This window comes from Chiloscyllium plagiosum, unplaced genomic scaffold, assembly GCF_037043375.1.
Source record: "Chiloscyllium plagiosum isolate Xiang-an unplaced genomic scaffold, Cpla_swu_hap1 HiC_scaffold_49, whole genome shotgun sequence".
In the NCBI taxonomy this organism is placed as follows: Eukaryota; Metazoa; Chordata; class Chondrichthyes; order Orectolobiformes; family Hemiscylliidae; genus Chiloscyllium; species Chiloscyllium plagiosum.
The window spans coordinates 20,532,885-20,553,851 of record NW_028270187.1 but is presented as its reverse complement, the minus strand read 5'-3'; the positions used below and the strand labels follow the sequence as shown (position 1 = coordinate 20,553,851).

At 61.5% G+C, this 20,967-nt stretch overlaps 1 long non-coding RNA gene across 1 annotated transcript in view; it reads left to right on the top strand.

Moving 5' to 3' along the window:
• Window positions 1–17,861: 17,861 nt before the first annotated feature.
• The window catches only part of LOC148135647 (uncharacterized), a 133,948-nt gene continuing 130,842 nt past the window's right edge, over window positions 17,862–20,967 (top strand). The window contains exon 1 of the long non-coding RNA XR_015755324.1: window positions 17,862–17,989. This is a non-coding gene — a long non-coding RNA (uncharacterized LOC148135647). The remainder of the gene's footprint in view (window positions 17,990–20,967) is intronic.

Below are 20,967 nucleotides of genomic sequence, written 5' to 3'. Positions count from 1 at the left end.
CCCCAGGTGACCCTCACTGTGTCCCACACACCGCCCCAGCCTGACCCTTACTGCGTCCCACACACCGTCCCCAGCCTGACCCTCACTGCCTCCCACACACCGTCCCCAGCCTGACCCTCACTGCCTCCCACACACCGCCCCCAGCCTGACCCTCACTCCGTCCCACACACCGCCCCAGCCTGACCCTCACTCCGTCCCACACACCGTCCCCAGCCTGACCCTCACTCCGTCCCACACACCGTCCCCTGCCTGACCCTCACTCCGTCCCACACACCGTCACCAGCCTGACCCTCACTCCGTCCCACACACCGTCCCCAACCTGACCCTCACTTCCTCCCTCACACCGTCCCCAGCCTGACCCTCACGCCGTCCCACACACCGTCCCCAGCCTGACCCTCACTGCGTCCCACACAACACCCCCAGCCTGACCCGCACTGCGTCCCACACACCGTCCCCAGCCTGACCCTCACTCCGTCCCACACACCGCCCCCAGCCTGACCCTCGCTCCGTCCTACACACCGTCCCCAGCCTGACCCTCACTCCGTCCCACACACCGAACCCAGCCTGACCCTCACTGCCTTCCACACACCGTCCCCAGCCTGACCCTCACTCCGTCCCACACACTGTCCCCAGCCTGACCCTCACTGTGTCCCACACACCGTCCCCAGCCTGACCCTCACGGCGACCCACACACCGCCCCCAGCCTGACCCTCACTCCGTCCCACACACCGTCCCCAGCCTGACCCTCACTCTGTCCCACACACCGACACCAGCCTGACCCTCACTGCCTTCCACACACCGTCCCCAGCCTGACCCTCACTCCGTCCCACACACCGTCCCCAGCCTGACCCTCACTGCGTCCCACACACCGTCACCAGCCTGACCCTCACTGCGTCCCACACACCGTCCCCAGCCTGACCCTCACTGTGTCCCACACACCGTCCCCAGCCTGACCCTCACTGCCTCCCACACACCGTCCCCAGCCTGACCCTCACTGCCTCCCACACACCGCCCCCAGCCTGACCCTCACTCCGTCCCACACACCGCCCCAGCCTGACCCTCACTCCGTCCCACACACCGTCCCCAGCCTGACCCTCACTCCGTCCCACACACCGTCCCCTGCCTGACTCTCACTCCGTCCCACACACCGTCCCCAGCCTGACCCTCACTCCGTCCCACACACCGTCCCCAACCTGACCCTCACTTCCTCCCTCACACCGTCCCCAGCCTGACCCTCACGCCGTCCCACACACCGTCCCCAGCCTGACCCTCACTGCGTCCCACACAACACCCCCAGCCTGACCCTCACTGCGTCCCACACACCGTCCCCAGCCTGACCCTCACTCCGTCCCACACACCGCCCCCAGCCTGACCCTCACTCCGTCCCACACACCGTCCCCAGCCTGACCCTCACACCGTCCCACACACCGAACCCAGCCTGACCCTCACTGCCTTCCACACACCGTCCCCAGCCTGACCCTCACTCCGTCCCACACACTGTCCCCAGCCTGACCCTCACTGTGTCCCACACACCGTCCCCAGCCTGACACTCACTCCGTCCCACACACCGTCCCCAGCCTGACCCTCACACCGTCCCACACACCGTCCCCAGCCTGACCCTCACTCCATCCCACACACCGTCCCCAGCCTGACCCTCACTGTGTCCCCCACACCGTCCCCAGCCTGACCCTCACTCCGTCCCACACACCGTCCCCAGCCTGACCCTCACTGTGTCCCACACACCGTCCCCAGCCTGACCCTCACTCCATCCCACACACCGTCCCCAGCCTGACCCTCACTGTGTCCCACACACCGTCCCCAGCGTGACCTTCACTCCGTCCCACACACCGTCCCCAGCCTGATCCTCACTCTGTCCCACACACCGTCCCGAGCCTGACCCTCACTGCGTCCCACACACCGTCCCCAGCCTGACCCTCACTGCGTCCCACACACCGTCCCCAGCCTGACCCTCACTGTGTCCCACACACTGCCCCCAGCCTGACCCTCACTGCGTCCCACACACCGTCACCAGCCTGAGCTCACTGTGTCCCACACACCGCCCCCAGCCTGACCCTCACTCCGTCCCACAAACCGTCCCCAGCCTGACCCTCACTGCATCCCACACACCGTCCCCAGGCTGACCCTCACTCCGTCCCACACACCGTCACCAGCCTGACCCTCACTGCGTCCCACACACCGCCCCCAGCCTGACCCTCACTGTGACCCCAACACCGCCCCCAGCCTGACCCTCACTCCGTCCCACACACCGTCCCCAGCCTGACCCTCACTCCGTCCCACGCACCGACCCCAGCCTGACCCTCACTGCCTTCCACACACCGTCCCCAGCCTGACCCTCACTCCGTCCCACACTCCGCCCCCAGCCTGACCCTCACTGTGTCCCACACACCGTCCCCAGCCTGACCTTCACTCCGTCCCACACAACGCCCCAGACTGACCCTCACTCCGTCCCAAACACCGTCCCCAGCCTGACCCTCACTCCGTCCAACACACCGTCCCCAGCCTGACCCTCACTGTGTCCCACACACCGTCCCCAGCCTGACCCTCACTCCGTCCCACACTCCGCCCCCAGCCTGACCCTCACTGTGTCCCACACACCGTCCCCAGCCGGACCCTCACTCCGTCCCACACACCGTCCCCAGCCTGACCTTCACTCCGTCCCACACACCGACCCCAGCCTGACACTCACTGCGTCCCACACACCGTCCCCAGCCTGACCCTCACTCCGTCCAACACACCGTCCCCAGCCTCACCCTTACTGCGTCCCACACACCGTCCGCAGCCTGACCCTCACTGCGTCCCACACACCGTCCCCAGCCTGACCCTCACTGCGTCCCACACACCGTCCCCAGCCTGACCCTCACTGCGTCCCACACACCGTCCCCAGCCTGACCCTCACTCCGTCCCACACACCGTCCCCAGACTGACCCTCAGTGCATCCCACACACCGTCCACAGCCTGACCCTCACTGCGTCCCACACACCGTCCCCAGCCTGACCCTCACTGCGTCCCACACACCGTCCCCAGCCTGACCCTCACTGCGTCTCACACACCGTCCCCAGCCTGACCCTCACTGCGTCCCTCACACCGTCCCAAGCCTGACCTTCACTGCGTCCCACACACAGTCCCCAGCCTGACCCTCACTCCGTCCCACACACCGTCCCCAGCCTGACCCTCACTGCGTCCCACACACCGCCCCCAGCTTGACCCTCACCGCGCCCCACACACCGCCCCAAGCCTGACCCTCACTCCGTCCCACACACCGTCCCCAGCCTGACCCTCACTCCGTCCCACACACCGACCCCAGCCTGACCCTCACTCCGTCCCACACACCGTCCTCAGCCTGACCCTCACTGCCTCCCACACACCGTCCCCAGGTGACCCTCACTGTGTCCCACACACCGCCCCCAGCCTGACCCTTACTGCGTCCCACACACCGTCCCCAGCCTGACCCTCACTACCTCCCACACACCGTCCCCAGCCTGACCCTCACTGCGTCCCACACACCGTCCTCAGCCTGACCCTCACTGCCTCCCACACACCGTCCCCAGCCTGACCCTCACTGTGTCCCACACACTGCCCCCAGCCTGACCCTTACTGCGTCCCACACACCGTCCCCAGCCTGACCCTCACTGCCTCCCACACACCGTCCCCAGCCTGACCCTCACTGCGTCCCACACACCGTCCCCAGCCTGACCCTCACTGCGTCCCACACACCGTCCCCAGCCTGACCCTCACTGCGTCCCACACACCGTCCCCAGACTGACCCTCACTGCATCCCACACACCGTCCACAGCCTGACCCTCACTGCGTCCCACACACCGTCCCCAGCCTGACCCTCACTGCGTCCCACACACCGTCCCCAGCCTGACCCTCACTGCGTCCCACACACCGTCCCCAGCCTGACCCTCACTGCGTCCCACACACAGTCCCCAGCCTGACCCTCACTCCGTCCCACACACCGTCCCCAGCCTGACCCTCACTGCGTCCCACAAACCGCCCCCAGCCTGACCCTCACTGTGTCCCACACACCGTCCCCAGCCTGACCCTCACTCCGTCCCACACACCGTCCCCAGCCTGACCCTCACTCCATCCCACACACCGTCCCCAGCCTGACCCTCACTGTGTCCCACACACCGTCCCCAGCGTGACCTTCACTCCGTCCCACACACCGTCCCCAGCCTGACCCTCACTCCGTCCCACACACCGTCCCCAGCCTGATCCTCACTCTGTCCCACACACCGTCCCCAGCCTGACCCTCACTGTGTCCCACACACCGCCCACAGCCTGACCCTCACTGCGTCCCACACACCGTCCCCAGCCTGACCCTCACTGCGTCCCACACACCGTCCCCAGCCTGACCCTCACTGTGTCCCACACACCGCCCCCAGCCTGACCCTCACTGCGTCCCACACACCGTCACCAGCCTGACCCTCACTGTGTCCCACACACCGCCCCCAGCCTGACCCTCACTCCGTCCCACACACCGTCCCCAGCCTGACCCTCACTGCCTCCCACACACCGTCCCCAGGCTGACCCTCACTCCGTCCCACACACCGTCACCAGCCTGACCCTCACTGCGTCCCACACACCGTCCCCAGCCTGACCCTCACTGTGACCCCAACACCGCCCCCAGCCTGACCCTCACTCCGTCCCACACACCGTCCCCAGCCTGACCCTCACTCCGTCCCACACACCGACCCCAGCCTGACCCTCACTGCCTTCCACACACCGTCCCCAGCATGACCCTCACTCCGTCCCACACTCCGCCCCCAGCCTGACCCTCACTGTGTCCCACACACCGTCCCCAGCCTGATCTTCACTCCGTCCCACACACCGCCCCAGCCTGACCCTCACTCCGTCCCAAACACCGTCCCCAGACTGACCCTCACTGCGTCCCACACACCGTCCCCAGCCTGACCCTCACTCCGTCCAACACACCGTCCCCAGCCTGACCCTCACTGTGTCCCACACACCGCCCCCAGCCTGACCCTCACTCCGTCCCACACTCCGCCCCCAGCCTGACCCTCACTGTGTCCCACACACCGTCCCCAGCCTGACCCTCACTCCGTCCCTCACACCGTCCCCAGCGTGACCTTCACTCCGTCCCACACACCGACCCCAGCCTGACGCTCACTGCGTCCCACACACCGTCCCCAGCCTGACCCTCACTCCGTCCAACACACCGTCCCCAGCCTGACCATCACTGTGTCCCACACACCGCCCCCAGCCTGACCCTTACTGCGTCCCACACACCGTCCCCAGCCTGACCCTCACTGCCTCCCACACACCGTCCCCAGCCTGACCATCACTGCGTCCCACACACCGTCCCAAGCCTGACCCTCACTGCGTCCCACACACCGTCCCCAGCCTGACCCTCACTGCGTCCCACACACCGTCACCAGACTGACCCTCACTGCATCCCACACACCGTCCACAGCCTGACCCTCACTGCGTCCCACACACCGTCCCCAGCCTGACCCTCACTGCGTCCCACACACCGTCCCCAGCCTGACCCTCACTGCGTCCCACACACCGTCCCCAGCCTGACCCTCACTGCGTCCCACACACCGTCCCCAGCCTGACCCTCACTGCGTCCCACACACAGTCCCCAGCCTGACCCTCACTCCGTCCCACACACCGTCCCCAGCCTGACCCTCACTCCGTCCCACACACCGCCCCCAGCCTGACCCTCACTGCGTCCCACAAACCGCCCCCAGCCTGACCCTCACTCCGTCCCACACACCGCCCCCAGCCTGACCCTCACTCCGTTCCACACACCGTCCCCAGCCTGACCCTCACTCCGTCCCACACACTGTCCCCAGCCTGACCCTCACTGCGTCCCACACACCGCCCCCAGCTTGACCCTCACCGCGACCCACACACCGCCCCAAGCCTGACCCTCACTCCGTCCCACACACCGTCCCCAGCCTGACCCTCACTCCGTCCCACACACTGACCTCAGCCTGACCCTCACTCCGTCCCACACACCGTCCTCAGCCTGACCCTCACTGCCTCCCACACACCGTCCCCAGGTGACCCTCACTGTGTCCCACACACCGCCCCAGCCTGACCCTTACTGCGTCCCACACACCGTCCCCAGCCTGACCCTCACTGCCTCCCACACACCGTCCCCAGCCTGACCCTCACTGCGTCCCACACACCATCCTCAGCCTGACCCTCACTGTGTCCCACACACCGCCCCCAGCCTGACCCTTACTGCGTCCCACACACCGTCCCCAGCCTGACCCTCACTGCCTCCCACACACCGTCCCCAGCCTGACCCTCACTGCGTCCCACACACCGTCCTCAGCCTGACCCTCACTGCCTCCCACACACCGTCCCCAGCCTGACCCTCACTGTGTCCCACACAACGCCCCCAGCCTGACCCTTACTGCGTCCCACACACCGTCCCCAGCCTGACCCTCACTGCCTCCCACACACCGTCCCCAGCCTGACCCTCACTGCGTCCCACACACCGTCCCCAGCCTGACCCTCACTGCGTCCCACACACCGTCCCCAGCCTGACCCTCACTGCGTCCCACATACCGTCCCCAGACTGACCCTCACTGCATCCCACACACCGTCCACAGCCTGACCCTCACTGCGTCCCACACACCGTCCCCAGCCTGACCCTCATTCCGTCCCACACTCCGCCCCCAGCCTGACCCTCACTGTGTCCCACAAACCGTCCCCAGCCTGACCTTCACTGCGTCCCACACACCGTCCCCAGCCTGACCCTCACTGCGTCCCACACACAGTCCACAGCCTGACCCTCACTCCGTCCCACACACCGTCCCCAGCCTGACCCTCACTCCGTCCCACACACCGCCCCCAGCCTGACCCTCACTCCGTCCCACACTCCGCCCCCAGCCTGACCCTCACTGTGTCCCACACACCGTCCCCAGCCTGACCCTCACTCCGTCCCACACACCGTCCCCAGCGTGACCTTCACTCCGTCCCACACACCGACCCCAGCCTGACGCTCACTGCGTCCCACACACCGTCCCCAGCCTGACCCTCACTCCGTCCAACACACCGTCCCCAGCCTGACCCTCACTGTGTCCCACACACCGCCCCCAGCCTGACCCTCACTCCGTCCCACACACCGTCCCCAGCCTGACCCTCACTCCGTCCCACACACCGCCCCCAGCCTGACCCTCACTGCGTCCCATAAACCGCCCCCAGCCTGACCCTCACTCCGTCCCACACACCGCCCCCAGCCTGACCCTCACTCCGTTCCACACACCGTCCCCAGCCTGACCCTCACTCCATCCCACACACCGTCCCCAGCCTGACCCTCACTGCGTCCCACACACCGCCCCCAGCTTGACCCTCACCGCGCCCCACACACCGCCCCAAGCCTGACCCTCACTCCGTCCCACACACCGTCCCCAGCCTGACCCTCACTCCGTCCCACACACCGACCCCAGCCTGACCCTCACTCCGTCCCACACACCGTCCTCAGCCTGACCCTCACTGCCTCCCACACACCGTCCCCAGGTGACCCTCACTGTGTCCCACACACCGCCCCCAGCCTGACCCTCACTGCGTCCCACACACCGTCACCAGCCTGACCCTCACTGTGTCCCACACACCGCCCCCAGCCTGACCCTCACTCCGTCCCACACACCGTCCCCAGCCTGACCCTCACTGCCTCCCACACACCGTCCCCAGGCTGACCCTCACTGCGTCCCACACACCGTCACCAGCCTGACCCTCACTGCGTCCCACACACCGTCCCCAGCCTGACCCACACTGCGACCCACACACCGCCCCCAGCCTGACCCTCACTCCGTCCCACACAACGTCCCCAGCCTGACCCTCACTCTGTCCCACACACCGACCCCAGCCTGACCCTCACTGCCTTCCACACACCGTCCCCAGCCTGACCCTCACCGCGTCCCACACACCGACCCCAGCCTGACCCTCACTGCGTCCCACACACCGTCACCAGCCTGACCCTCACTGCGTCCCACACACCGTCCCCAGCCTGACCCTCACTGTGCCCCACACACCGTCCCCAGCCTGACCCTCACTGTGTCCCACACACCGTCCCCAGCCTGACCCTCACTGCGTCCCACACACCGTCCCCAGCCTGACCCTCACTGCGTCCCACACACCGTCCCCAGCCTGACCCTCACTGCGTCCCACATACCGTCCCCAGACTGACCCTCACTGCATCCCACACACCGTCCACAGCCTGACCCTCACTGCGTCCCACACACCGTCCCCAGCCTGACCCTCACTGCGTCCCACACACCGTCCCCAGCCTGACCCTCACTGCGTCCCACACACCGTCCCCAGCCTGACCCTCACTGCGTCCCACACACCGTCCTCAGCCTGACCCTCACTGCGTCCCACACACAGTCCCCAGCCTGACCCTCACTCCGTCCCACACACCGTCCCCAGCCTGACCCTCACTCCGTCCCACACACCGCCCCCAGCCTGACCCTCACTGCGTCCCACAAACCGCCCCCAGCCTGACCCTCACTCCGTCCCACACACCGCCCCCAGCCTGACCCTCACTCCGTTCCACACACCGTCCCCAGCCTGACCCTCACTCCATCCCACACACCGTCCCCAGCCTGACCCTCACTGCGTCCCACACACCGCCCCCAGCTTGACCCTCACCGCGCCCCACACACCGCCCCAAGCCTGACCCTCACTCCGTCCCACACACCGTCCCCAGCCTGACCCTCACTCCGTCCCACACACCGACCCCAGCCTGACCCTCACTCCGTCCCACACACCGTCCTCAGCCTGACCCTCACTGCCTCCCACACACCGTCCCCAGGTGACCCTCACTGTGTCCCACACACCGCCCCCAGCCTGACCCTCACTCCGTCCCACACACCGTCACCAGCCTGACCCTCACTGTGTCCCACACACCGCCCCCAGCCTGACCCTCACTGCCTCCCACACACCGTCCCCAGGTGACCCTCACTGTGTCCCACACACCGCCCCCAGCCTGACCCTCACTCCGTCCCACACACCGTCACCAGCCTGACCCTCACTGTGTCCCACACACCGCCCCCAGCCTGACCCTCACTCCGTCCCACACACCGTCCCCAGCCTGACCCTCACTGCCTCCCACACACCGTCCCCAGGCTGACCCTCACTGCGTCCCACACACCGCCCCCAGCCTGACCCTCACTCCGTCCCACACACCGTCCCCAGCCTGACCCTCACTCTGTCCCACACACCGACCCCAGCCTGACCCTCACTGCCTTCCACACACCGTCCCCAGCCTGACCCTCACCGCGTCCCACACACCGACCCCAGCCTGACCCTCACTGCGTCCCACACACCGTCACCAGCCTGACCCTCACTGCGTCCCACACACCGTCCCCAGCCTGACCCTCACTGTGCCCCACACACCGTCGCCAGCCTGACCCTCACTGCCTCCCACACACCGTCCCCAGCCTGACCCTCACTGCCTCCCACACACCGTCCCCAGCCTGACCCTCACTGCGTCCCACACACCGTCCCCAGCCTGACCCTCACTGCGTCCCACATACCGTCCCCAGCCTGACCCTCACTGCGTCCCACACACCGCCCCCAGCCTGACCCTCACTCCGTCCCACACACCGCCCCAGCCTGACCCTCACTCCGTCCCACACACCGTCCCCAGCCTGACCCTCACTCCGTCCCACACGCCGTCCCCAGCCTGACCCTCACTCCGTCCCACACACCGTCCCCAGCCTGACCCTCACTCCGTCCCACACACCGTCCCCAACCTGACCCTCACTTCCTCACTCACACCGTCCCCAGCCTGACCCTCACTCCGTCCCACACACCGTCCCCAGCCTGACCCTCACTGCGTCCCACACAACACCCCCAGCCTGACCCTCACTGCGTCCCACACACCGTCCCCAGCCTGACCCTCACTCCGTCCCACACACCGCCCCCAGCCTGACCCTCACTCCGTCCCACACACCGTCCCCAGCCTGACCCTCACTCCGTCCCACACACCGAACCCAGCCTGACCCTCACTGCCTTCCACACACCGTCCCCAGCCTGACCCTCACTGCGTCCCACACACTGTCCCCAGCCTGACCCTCACTGTGTCCCACACACCGTCCCCAGCCTGACACTCACTCCGTCCCACACACCGTCCCCAGCCTGACCCTCACTCCGTCCCACACACCGTCCCCAGCCTGACCCTCACTCCGTCCCACACACCGTCCCCAGCCTGACCCTCACTGTGTCCCACACACCGCCCCCAGCCTGACCCTCACTCCGTCCCACACTCCGCCCCCAGCCTGACCCTCACTGTGTCCCACACACCGTCCCCAGCCTGACCCTCACTCCGTCCCACACACCGTCCCCAGCGTGACCTTCACTCCGTCCCACACACCGTCCCCAGCCTGACCCTCACTCTGTCCCACACACCGTCCCCAGCCTGCTCCTCACTCTGTCCCACACACCGTCCCCAGCTTAACCCTCACTTCGTCCCACACACCGTCCCCAGCCTGACCCTCACTGCGTCCCACACACCGTCCCCAGCCTGACCCTCACTGCGTCCCACACACCGTCCCCAGGCTGACCCTCACTGCGTCCCACACACTGTCCCCAGCCTGACCCTCACTGCGTCCCACACACCGTCCCCAGCCTGACCCTCACTGCGTCCCACACACCGTCCCCAGCCTGACCCTCACTGCGTCCCACACACCGTCCCCAGCCTGACCCTCACTGCGTCCCACACACCGTCCCCAGCCTGACCCTCACTGCGTCCCACACATAGTCCCCAGCCTGACCCTCACTCCGTCCCACACACAGTCCCCAGCCTGACCCTCACTCCGTCCCACACACCGTTCCCAGCCTGACCCTCACTCCGTCCCTCACACCGCCCCCAGCCTGACCCTCACTGCGTCCCACAAACCGCCCCCAGCCTGACCCTCACTCCGTCCCACACACCGCCCCCAGCCTGACCCTCACTCCGTCCCACACACCGTCCTCAGCCTGACCCTCACTCCGTCTCACATACCGCCCCCAGCTTGACCCTCACCGCGTCCCACACACCGCCCCCAGCCTGACCCTCACTCCGTCCCACACACCGTCCCCAGCCTGACCCTCACTCCGGCCCACACACCGACCCCAGCCTGACCCTCACTCCGTCCCACACACCGTCCTCAGCCTGACCCTCACTGCCTCCCACACACCGTCCCCAGCCTGACCCTCACTCCGTCCCACACACCGTCCTCAGCCTGACCCTCACTGCCTCCCACACACCGTCCCCAGCCTGACCCTCACTGTGTCCCACACACCGTCCTCAGCCTGACCCTCACTGCCTCCCACACACCGTCCCCAGGCTGACCCTCACTGCGTCCCACACACCGTCACCAGCCTGACCCTCACTGCGTCCCACACACCGTCCCCAGCCTGACCCTCACTGCGACCCACACACCGCCCCCAGCCTGACCCTCACTCCGTCCCACACACCGTCCCCAGCCTGACCCTCACTCTGTCCCACACACCGACCCCAGCCTGACCCTCACTGCCTTCCACACACCGTCCCCAGCCTGACCCTCACCGCGTCCCACACACCGACCCCAGCCTGACCCTGACTGCGTCCCACACACCGTCACCAGCCTGACCCTCACTGCGTCCCACACACCGTCCCCAGCCTGACCCTCACTGTGCCCCACACACCGTCCCCAGCCTGACCCTCACTGCCTCCCACACACCGTCCCCAGCCTGACCCTCACTGCCTCCCACACACCGCCCCCAGCCTGACCCTCACTCCGTCCCACACACCGCCCCAGCCTGACCCTCACTCCGTCCCACACACCGTCCCCAGCCTGACCCTCACTCCGTCCCACACGCCGTCCCCAGCCTGACCCTCACTCCGTCCCACACACCGTCCCCAGCCTGACCCTCACTCCGTCCCACACACCGTCCCCAACCTGACCCTCACTTCCTCACTCACACCGTCCTCAGCCTGACCCTCACTCCGTCCCACACACCGTCCCCAGCCTGACCCTCACTGCGTCCCACACAACACCCCCAGCCTGACCCTCACTGCGTCCCACACACCGTCCCCAGCCTGACCCTCACTCCGTCCCACACACCGCCCCCAGCCTGACCCTCACTCCGTCCCACACACCGTCCCCAGCCTGACCCTCACTCCGTCCCACACACCGAACCCAGCCTGACCCTCACTGCCTTCCACACACCGTCCCCAGCCTGACCCTCACTGCGTCCCACACACTGTCCCCAGCCTGACCCTCACTGTGTCCCACACACTGTCCCCAGCCTGACACTCACTCCGTCCCACACACCGTCCCCAGCCTGACCCTCACTCCGTCCCACACACCGTCCCCAGCCTGACCCTCACTCCGTCCCACACACCGTCCCCAGCCTGACCCTCACTGTGTCCCACACACCGCCCCCAGCCTGACCCTCACTCCGTCCCACACTCCGCCCCCAGCCTGACCCTCACTGTGTCCCACACACCGTCCCCAGCCTGACCCTCACTCCGTCCCACACACCGTCCCCAGCGTGACCTTCACTCCGTCCCACACACCGTCCCCAGCCTGACCCTCACTCTGTCCCACACACCGTCCCCAGCCTGCTCCTCACTCTGTCCCACACACCGTCCCCAGCTTAACCCTCACTTCGTCCCACACACCGTCCCCAGCCTGACCCTCACTGCGTCCCACACACCGTCCCCAGCCTGACCCTCACTGCGTCCCACACACCGTCCCCAGGCTGACCCTCACTGCGTCCCACACACTGTCCCCAGCCTGACCCTCACTGCGTCCCACACACCGTCCCCAGCCTGACCCTCACTGCGTCCCACACACCGTCCCCAGCCTGACCCTCACTGCGTCCCACACACCGTCCCCAGCCTGACCCTCACTGCGTCCCACACACCGTCCCCAGCCTGACCCTCACTGCGTCCCACACATAGTCCCCAGCCTGACCCTCACTCCGTCCCACACACAGTCCCCAGCCTGACCCTCACTCCGTCCCACACACCGTTCCCAGCCTGACCCTCACTCCGTCCCACACACCGCCCCCAGCCTGACCCTCACTGCGTCCCACAAACCGCCCCCAGCCTGACCCTCACTCCGTCCCACACACCGCCCCCAGCCTGACCCTCACTCCGTCCCACACACCGTCCTCAGCCTGACCCTCACTCCGTCTCACATACCGCCCCCAGCTTGACCCTCACCGCGTCCCACACACCGCCCCCAGCCTGACCCTCACTCCGTCCCACACACCGTCCCCAGCCTGACCCTCACTCCGGCCCACACACCGACCCCAGCCTGACCCTCACTCCGTCCCACACACCGTCCTCAGCCTGACCCTCACTGCCTCCCACACACCGTCCCCAGCCTGACCCTCACTCCGTCCCACACACCGTCCTCAGCCTGACCCTCACTGCCTCCCACAAACCGTCCCCAGCCTGACCCTCACTGTGTCCCACACACCGCCCCCAGCCTGACCCTCACTGCGTCCCACACACCGTCCCCAGCCTGACCCTCACTGTGTCCCACACACCCCCCCCCAGCCTGACCCTCACTCCGTCCCACACACCGTCCCCAGGCTGACCCTCACTGCCTCCCACACACCGTCCCCAGGCTGACCCTCACTGCGTCCCACACACCGTCACCAGCCTGACCCTCACTGCGTCCCACACACCGTCCCCAGCCTGACCCTCACTGCGACCCACACACCGCCCCCAGCCTGACCCTCACTCCGTCCCACACACCGTCCCCAGCCTGACCCTCACTCCGTCCCACACGCCGTCCCCAGCCTGACCCTCACTCCGTCCCCCACACCGTCCCCAGCCTGACCCTCACTCCGTCCCACACACCGTCCCCAACCTGACCCTCACTTCCTCCCTCACACCGTCCCCAGCCTGACCCTCACTCCGTCCCACACACCGTCACCAGCCTGACCCTCACTGCGTCCCACACACCGCCCCCAGCCTGACCCTCACTGCGTCCCACACAACACCCCCAGCCTGACCCTCAGGACACATTGAAGGTGTGGGGAGAACTATTGAGAGAATGGGATGATTGAAAGGAGAAATTTTATGCAGTAAATGGGATTGAGCTGGAACACAATGTGAATATCCGGGTCCTGATGAATTGTGTAAGAGTTTGGCGTTACAGTTACTGAGATTACCATCTGAATGTCCACCTGTAGTATCCTCTAATACAAGTTTATAAAATCCATCACTGTCAGTTCAGGTTAGAAACTCACACCATCCTGTTTACTACAGCCCCCCCCCCCCCCCCCCCCCCCCCCCCAACAGCAGCAGGGAGATTGAAGGAAGCATAGGTCGGCAGATTTTGGTTAAGAGTGAATGTAATAGGGTTGTTGTAATGGGTGACTTTAACTTTCTCAATATAGTCTGGAACCTGCTTCGAGCAGATAGTTTTGTGAGGTGTGTTCAGGAGGGTTTCCTAACTCAGCACATTGAAGCGGCCGACGAGGGGAGAGGCCATTTTGATTTTGGTGCTCGGCAATGAGCTGGGGCAGCTGTCAGATCTTGCGGTGGGAGAGCATTTTGGTGATAGTGACCACAACTGCCTCACATTCTATATAGCCATGGAGAAGGAGAGATGCAGGCACAATGGGAGGACATTTAATTGGGGAAAATGAAACTATGATGCTATCAGACATGAGTTGGGAACCATGGAGTGGGAGCAATTATTCCATGGAAAGGCCACGACAGACATGTGGAGACGGTTTAAGGAACAGTTGTTGCGAGTGATGCATAAATATGTCCCTCTGAGACAGGCAAGAAGGGGCAAGATAAAGGAACCTCGGATGACGAGAGCGGAGGAGCTTTGTTTTCGAAAGAAAGAAGGCAGCTTACGTAAGGTGGAGGAAGGAAGGGTCTTGGTCAGCTCTAGAGGATTACAGGCAGGCGAGGAAGGAGCTCAAAAATGGCCTGAGGAGAGCCAGGAGGGGGCAGGAAAAAGGCTTGACAGGAAGGATTAGGGAGAATCCAAAGACATTTTACACGGATGTGAGGAGTAAGACAATGATCAAAGAAAGAGTAGGGCCGCTCAGGGATAGCATAGGGAACTTGTGTGTAGAGTCTGAGGAGGCAGGGGAACCCCCTAAATGAGTTTTTTGCTTCTGTCGTTACTAAAGAAAAGGACCTTGTCGTGAATGAAACCATTGAGGAGCAGGTAAGCGTGCTGGAACAGATAGAGATTGAGGAAGCTGATGTGCTGAACATTTTGACAAACATTAAGATTGACAAGTCGCCAGGGCCAGACCAGATTTGTCCTCAGCTGCTTTGGGAAGTGAGAAATGTGATTGCTTCGCTGCTTGCGAAGATCCTTACATCCTCGCTCTCCACTGGAGTCGTACCTGAGGACTGGAGGGAGGCAAATATAATTCCTCTCTTCAAGAAAGGAAATAGGGAAATCCCCGGCAATTACAGACCAGACACTCTCACGTCTGTCGTCTGTAAGGTGTTAGAAAGGATTCTAAGGGACAGGATTTATGAGCATCTGGAAGAGCATGGCTTGATTTAATGCAATCAATACGGCTTTGTGAGGGGCAGGTCATGCCTCACAAACCTTACTGAGTTCTTTGAGGATGTTACTGGGCAAGTTGATGAGGGTCGAGCTGTGGATGTGGTGTATATGGACTTCAGTAAGGCATTTGATAAGGTTCCCCATGGTAGGTTCATTCAGAAGGTCAGGAGGAATGGGATACCGGGAAACTTAGCTGTCTGGATACAGAATTGGCTGGCCAACAGAAGACAGCGAGTGGTAGTAGAAGGAAAATATTCTGCCTGGAAGTCAGTGGTGAGTGGTGTTCCACAGGGCTCTGTCCTTGGGCCTCTACTGTTTGTAATTGTTATTAATGACTTGGATGAGGGGATTGAAGGAGGGGTCAGCAAGTTTGCAGACAACACAAAGGTTGGAGTGTCGTTGACAGTGTGGAGGGCTGTTGTTGGCTGCAGCGGGACATTGACAGGATGCAGCGATGGGCTGAGAGGTGGCAGATGGAGTTCAACCTGGATAAATGGAGGTGATGCATTTTGGAAGGTCAAATTTGAAATCTGAGTACAGGATTAAAGACAGGATTCTTGGCAGTGTGACGGAACAGAGAGATTATGGTGTGCAGGTACATAGATCCCTTAAAATGGCTACCCAAGTGGACAGGGTTGTTAAGAAAGCATATGGTGTTTTGGCTTTCATTAACAGGAAGATTGTGTTTAAGAGCCGTGAGATCTTGATACAGCTCTATAAAACCTTGGTTAGAACGCACTTGGAATACTGTGTCCAGTTCTAGTCGCTCTATTATAGGAAAGATTTGGATGCTATGGAGAGGGTTCAGAGGAGGTTTACCAGGATGCTGCCTGGAATGGTGGGCTTATCTAACAAAGAGAGGTTGACTGAGCTCGGACTTTTTTCAGTGGAAAAAAGAAGGAAGACAGGGGACCTAATTGAGGTATACAAGATAATGAGAGGCATAGATAGAGTTGATAGCCAGACACTTTTTTCCCAGGGCAGAAATTGCTAACACGAGAGGTCATAGTTTTAAGCTGTTTGGAGGAAAATATAGAGGGGATGTCAGGGGCGGGTTCTTTAAGCAGAGAGTTGCGAGAGCATGGAATGCGTTGCCAGCAGCAGTTGTGGAAGTGAGGTCATTGGGGATATTTAAGTGACTGCTGGACATGCATATGGTCATAGAAATTTGAGGGTTCATACTTTAGGTTTCCCTTACATGAGGATCGATGGTCGGCACAGCATCAAGGGCTGAAGGGCCTGTTCTGTGCTGTACTGTTCGATGTCCTATGTTCTATGTTCTATGAAGTGTATCTGTACCTTTCGACCATCTGCACCCTGTACTGACAGATAGTGCTCCCTCATTACCTTAGAAACCATCCCCTCAGTATGTTTATCCCCAAAGCACCTCGACAGAACATTCATGCCCTCAACACCTCCGAAAGCAAACCTGTTGCCCCCTTGGACCATGTTCATCCCCAAACCTGTTCTCACTGTGATGACCCACTGCCACCCCTAAGATTGGAGCCCAGGTCCCAGAACATCATTTGGGTCTCTGGATTGATCATACAATCCCTAAGATGTGGAAGCAGGTCATTCGGCCTATCAGGTTCACACTGACCCTCGGCAGAGCATCCCACCCTACCCCCTCTATCCCCGGATCCCTTCATTTCCTCTGGCTAACCCACCCAGCATGCACATCTTTGGACAGTGGGTGGGAACTGGAGCACCCGGAGGCTGACACGGGGAGAATGTGCCAACTCCACACAGACAGTCGCCCGAGGCTGGAATCGAACCCGGGTGGGGTGAGGCAACACTGAGCCCCCTGTGACCATCCCACCATCTCCTCCCCGTTGATGACCGTTTGATGTCTGTACCCGGGGAGTATCGAACTTGTCTAGCGTTTATTTAAGAAAGACTAGGGACAAGGGCAATGCCTCCACAAGCTCAAGATGCTTGGTCCCCCTCGAAAAAATATTTATATCAATTTCAAAAAGATACTTTATTCACAAAAAACTTTACGTACAAACATAGTCACTAAAGTTCGGTTCTGTACAGTCTTTACAAGAAGTCTTTGCAATGACATATATCCTCCCCTTGGCTGATTAACTGAAATGTTAGGTCTGAGCTGTTCCTTCTGAATTAACATCACAAAGTTACATTGAGAAGGATCTTTGTGAAGCGCCTGTGTTCTGTATCTGTTCTCCCATGTACCCCGCCCTCCGAATACAATACCTTACACAGCCTTAAACCTGTTTGTCAACTTTCAGCAGAAGCAGCCTCAGGGCATTGAACACAGACTGAATGACTCAGTGACGCTTGGATCGGGTCAAATTCTCAATCAGATTTTCTGCTCAATATTCAGCAGAATTCACCAGGTAGCAACGGTGAAGAGAGAGAGGAACAATTCGCATTTCAAGTGACCCTTCCTCAAAACGGACTGTTCTGATGGAACCTTCCCGCAGAAATCACTGGATTGAAAGGTGAACTCTCTCTCTGTCTCTTTCTCCCTCTCCCTTCAGAGATGCTGCCGGACATGCTAAGTTTCTTCAGCAATCTCTGTATTGATGGTTCAGGTCTCCAGCGCGTCCGTACAGATTGATTTTAGTGTTGAATTCTCAAGCTTGCTCTATTAAAGGGATTGAATCCCTCTGCTACAAAGGGGGGTCAGTTACCACAGCTAACAGGTTCGTGATGCCAACATTGTTGGCTCAATCTCTATCATGTCTGAAATTACCATGAAGCCCGCAGCTTCTCAACATCGCCCCTCACCTGAGGTGTGTGACCCACCAGGCCTCTCTCTCTGACAAGACAGCAGCTCTCGGGTCCACCTGGTCCATACTAACTTCCCAACTTTAAAAGGGCACTCAAGTAAGAGAGCTCTTTACGTGGTTCAGGTCAAAATCCTGGAGCTCTCTCCCTAACATCACTGTGGGACACCCAAGGACTGCAGCAGGAGAGTACAGCTCATCCACACCTTCCAGGCAACTATTAGAGGGTGTGGGAATGACATACAAGCCACATGTGAAAATAAGTTTTATAACAGGGTCACGGTGGATGGTCACTAACTCTGTTTCTTTCCCTGTGTTGACATCAGCGTAATGAAGGAGCTCAGGGTGGGTTGAAAATGACAATGATAGTCTTTCGCAGGTTGGTGTTTATTAGAGTTTGTATCGACAGTATGAATGTTTGAGCACTTATTCAAGGGCATGCAGGTAGCTGCCAGAGGAAGTGATGGGGGCTGGTACAATTGTGACATTTAAAAGGCATCAGGATGAGTATGTGAATAGAAAGGGTTTAGAGGGGTATCAGCCAAGTGCTAGCTAAAGGAATGAAATGCGATGAGAATATCTGGTTGGTATGGACGAGTTGGACAGAAGGGGCTGTTTCCAAGCTGTGCATCTCTGTGACTCTGTGCCTCTGAATAGGCTATAACTGAGAGTTTCAGACAGGGTTTGGTTTGTGTGTCTCTCTCAGGCTTCCTCAGAATCTGCAGACCCAATGTCTCCAAATTTCCACAAGACTCGATGAAATAGAAAAAAAGAGAGTCAATACTGAGGGAGTGCTGCACTGTCAGAGGGTCAATACTGAGGGAGTGCTGCACTGTCAAAGGGACAGTACTGAGGGAGTGCTGCACTGTCAGAGGGTCAGTACTGAGGGAGTGCTGCACTGTCAGAGGGTCAGTACTGAGGGAGTGCTGCACTGTCAGAGGGTCAGTACTGAGGGAGTGCTGCACTGTCAGAGGGTCAGTACTGAGGGAGTGCTGGACTGTCAGAGGGTCAGTACTGAGGGCGTGCTGCACTGTCAGATGGTCAGTACTGAGGGAGTGCTGCACTGTCAGAGGGTCAGTACTGAGGGAGTGCTGCACTGTCAGAGGATCAACACTGAGGGAGTGCTGCACTGTCGGAGGGTCAGTACTGAGGGAGTGCTGTATTGTCAGAGGGTCAGTACGGAGGGAGTACTGCACTGTCAGAGGATCAACACTGAGGGAGTGCTGCACTGTCGGAGGGTCAGTACTGAGGGAGTGCTGCACTGTCAGAGGGTCAGTACTGAGGGAGTGCTGCACTGTCAGAGGATCAACACTGAGGGAGTGCTGCACTGTCGGAGGGTCAGTACTGAGGGAGTGCTGCACTGTCAGAGGGTCAGTACTGAGGGAGTGCTGCACTGTCAGAGGGTCAGTACTGAGGGAGTGCTGCACTGTCAGAGGGTCAGTACTGAGGGAGTGCTGCACTGTCAGAGGGTCAGTACTGAGGGAGTGCTGCACTGTCAGAGGATCAACACTGAGGGAGTGCTGCACTGTCGGAGGGTCAGTACTGAGGGAGTGCTGCACTGTCAGAGGGTCAGTACTGAGGGAGTGCTGCACTGTCAGAGGATCAACACTGAGGGAGTGCTGCACTGTCGGAGGGTCAGTACTGAGGGAGTGCTGCACTGTCAGAGGATCAACACTGAGGGAGTGCTGCACTGTCGGAGGGTCAGTACTGAGGGAGTGCTGTATTGTCAGAGGGTCAGTACGGAGGGAGTGCTGCACTGTCAGAGGATCAACACTGAGGGAGTGCTGCACTGTCGGAGGGTCAGTACTGAGGGAGTGCTGCACTGTCAGATGGTCAGTACTGAGGGAGTGCTGCACTGTCAGAGGGTCAGTACTGAGGGAGTGCTGCACTGTCAGAGGGTCAGTACTGAGGGAGTGCTGCACTGTCGGAGGGTCAGTACTGAGGGAGTGCTGCACTGTCAGAGGGTCAGTACTGAGGGAGTGCTGCACTGTCAGAGGGTCAACACTGAGGGAGTGCTGCACTGTCGGAGGATCAGTACTGAGGGAGTGCTGCACTGTCAGAGGGTTAGTACTGAGGGAGTGTCACACTGTCAGAGGGTCAGTACTGAGGGAGTGCTGCACTGTCAGAGGGTCAGTGCTGAGGGAATCCTGCACTGTCAGAGGGTCAGTACTGAGGGAGTGCTGCACAGTCAGAGGGTCAGTACTGAGGGAGTGCAGCACTGTCAGAGGGTTAGTACTGAGGGAGTGTCACACTGTCAGAGGGTCAGTACTGAGGGAGTGCTGTACTGTCAGAGGGTCAGTACTGAGGGAGTGCTGCACTGTCAGAGGGTCAGTACTGAGGGAATGCTGCACTGTCAGAGGGTCAGTACTGAGGGAGTGCTCCATTGTCAGAAGGTCAGAACTGAGGGAGTGCTGCACTGTCAGAGGGTCAGTGCTGAGGGAATCCTGCACTGTCAGAGGGTCAGGACTCACGGATTGCTGCACTGTCAGAGGGTCAGTACTGAGGGAGTGCTGCACTGTCAGAGGGTTAGTACTGAGGGAATGTCACACTGTCAGAGGGTCAGTACTGAGGGAGTGCTGTACTGTCAGAGGGTCAGTACTGAGGGAGTGCTGCACTGTCAGAGGGTCAGTACTGAGGGAATGCTGCACTGTCAGAGGGTCAGTACTGAGGGAGTGCTGCATTTTCAGAGG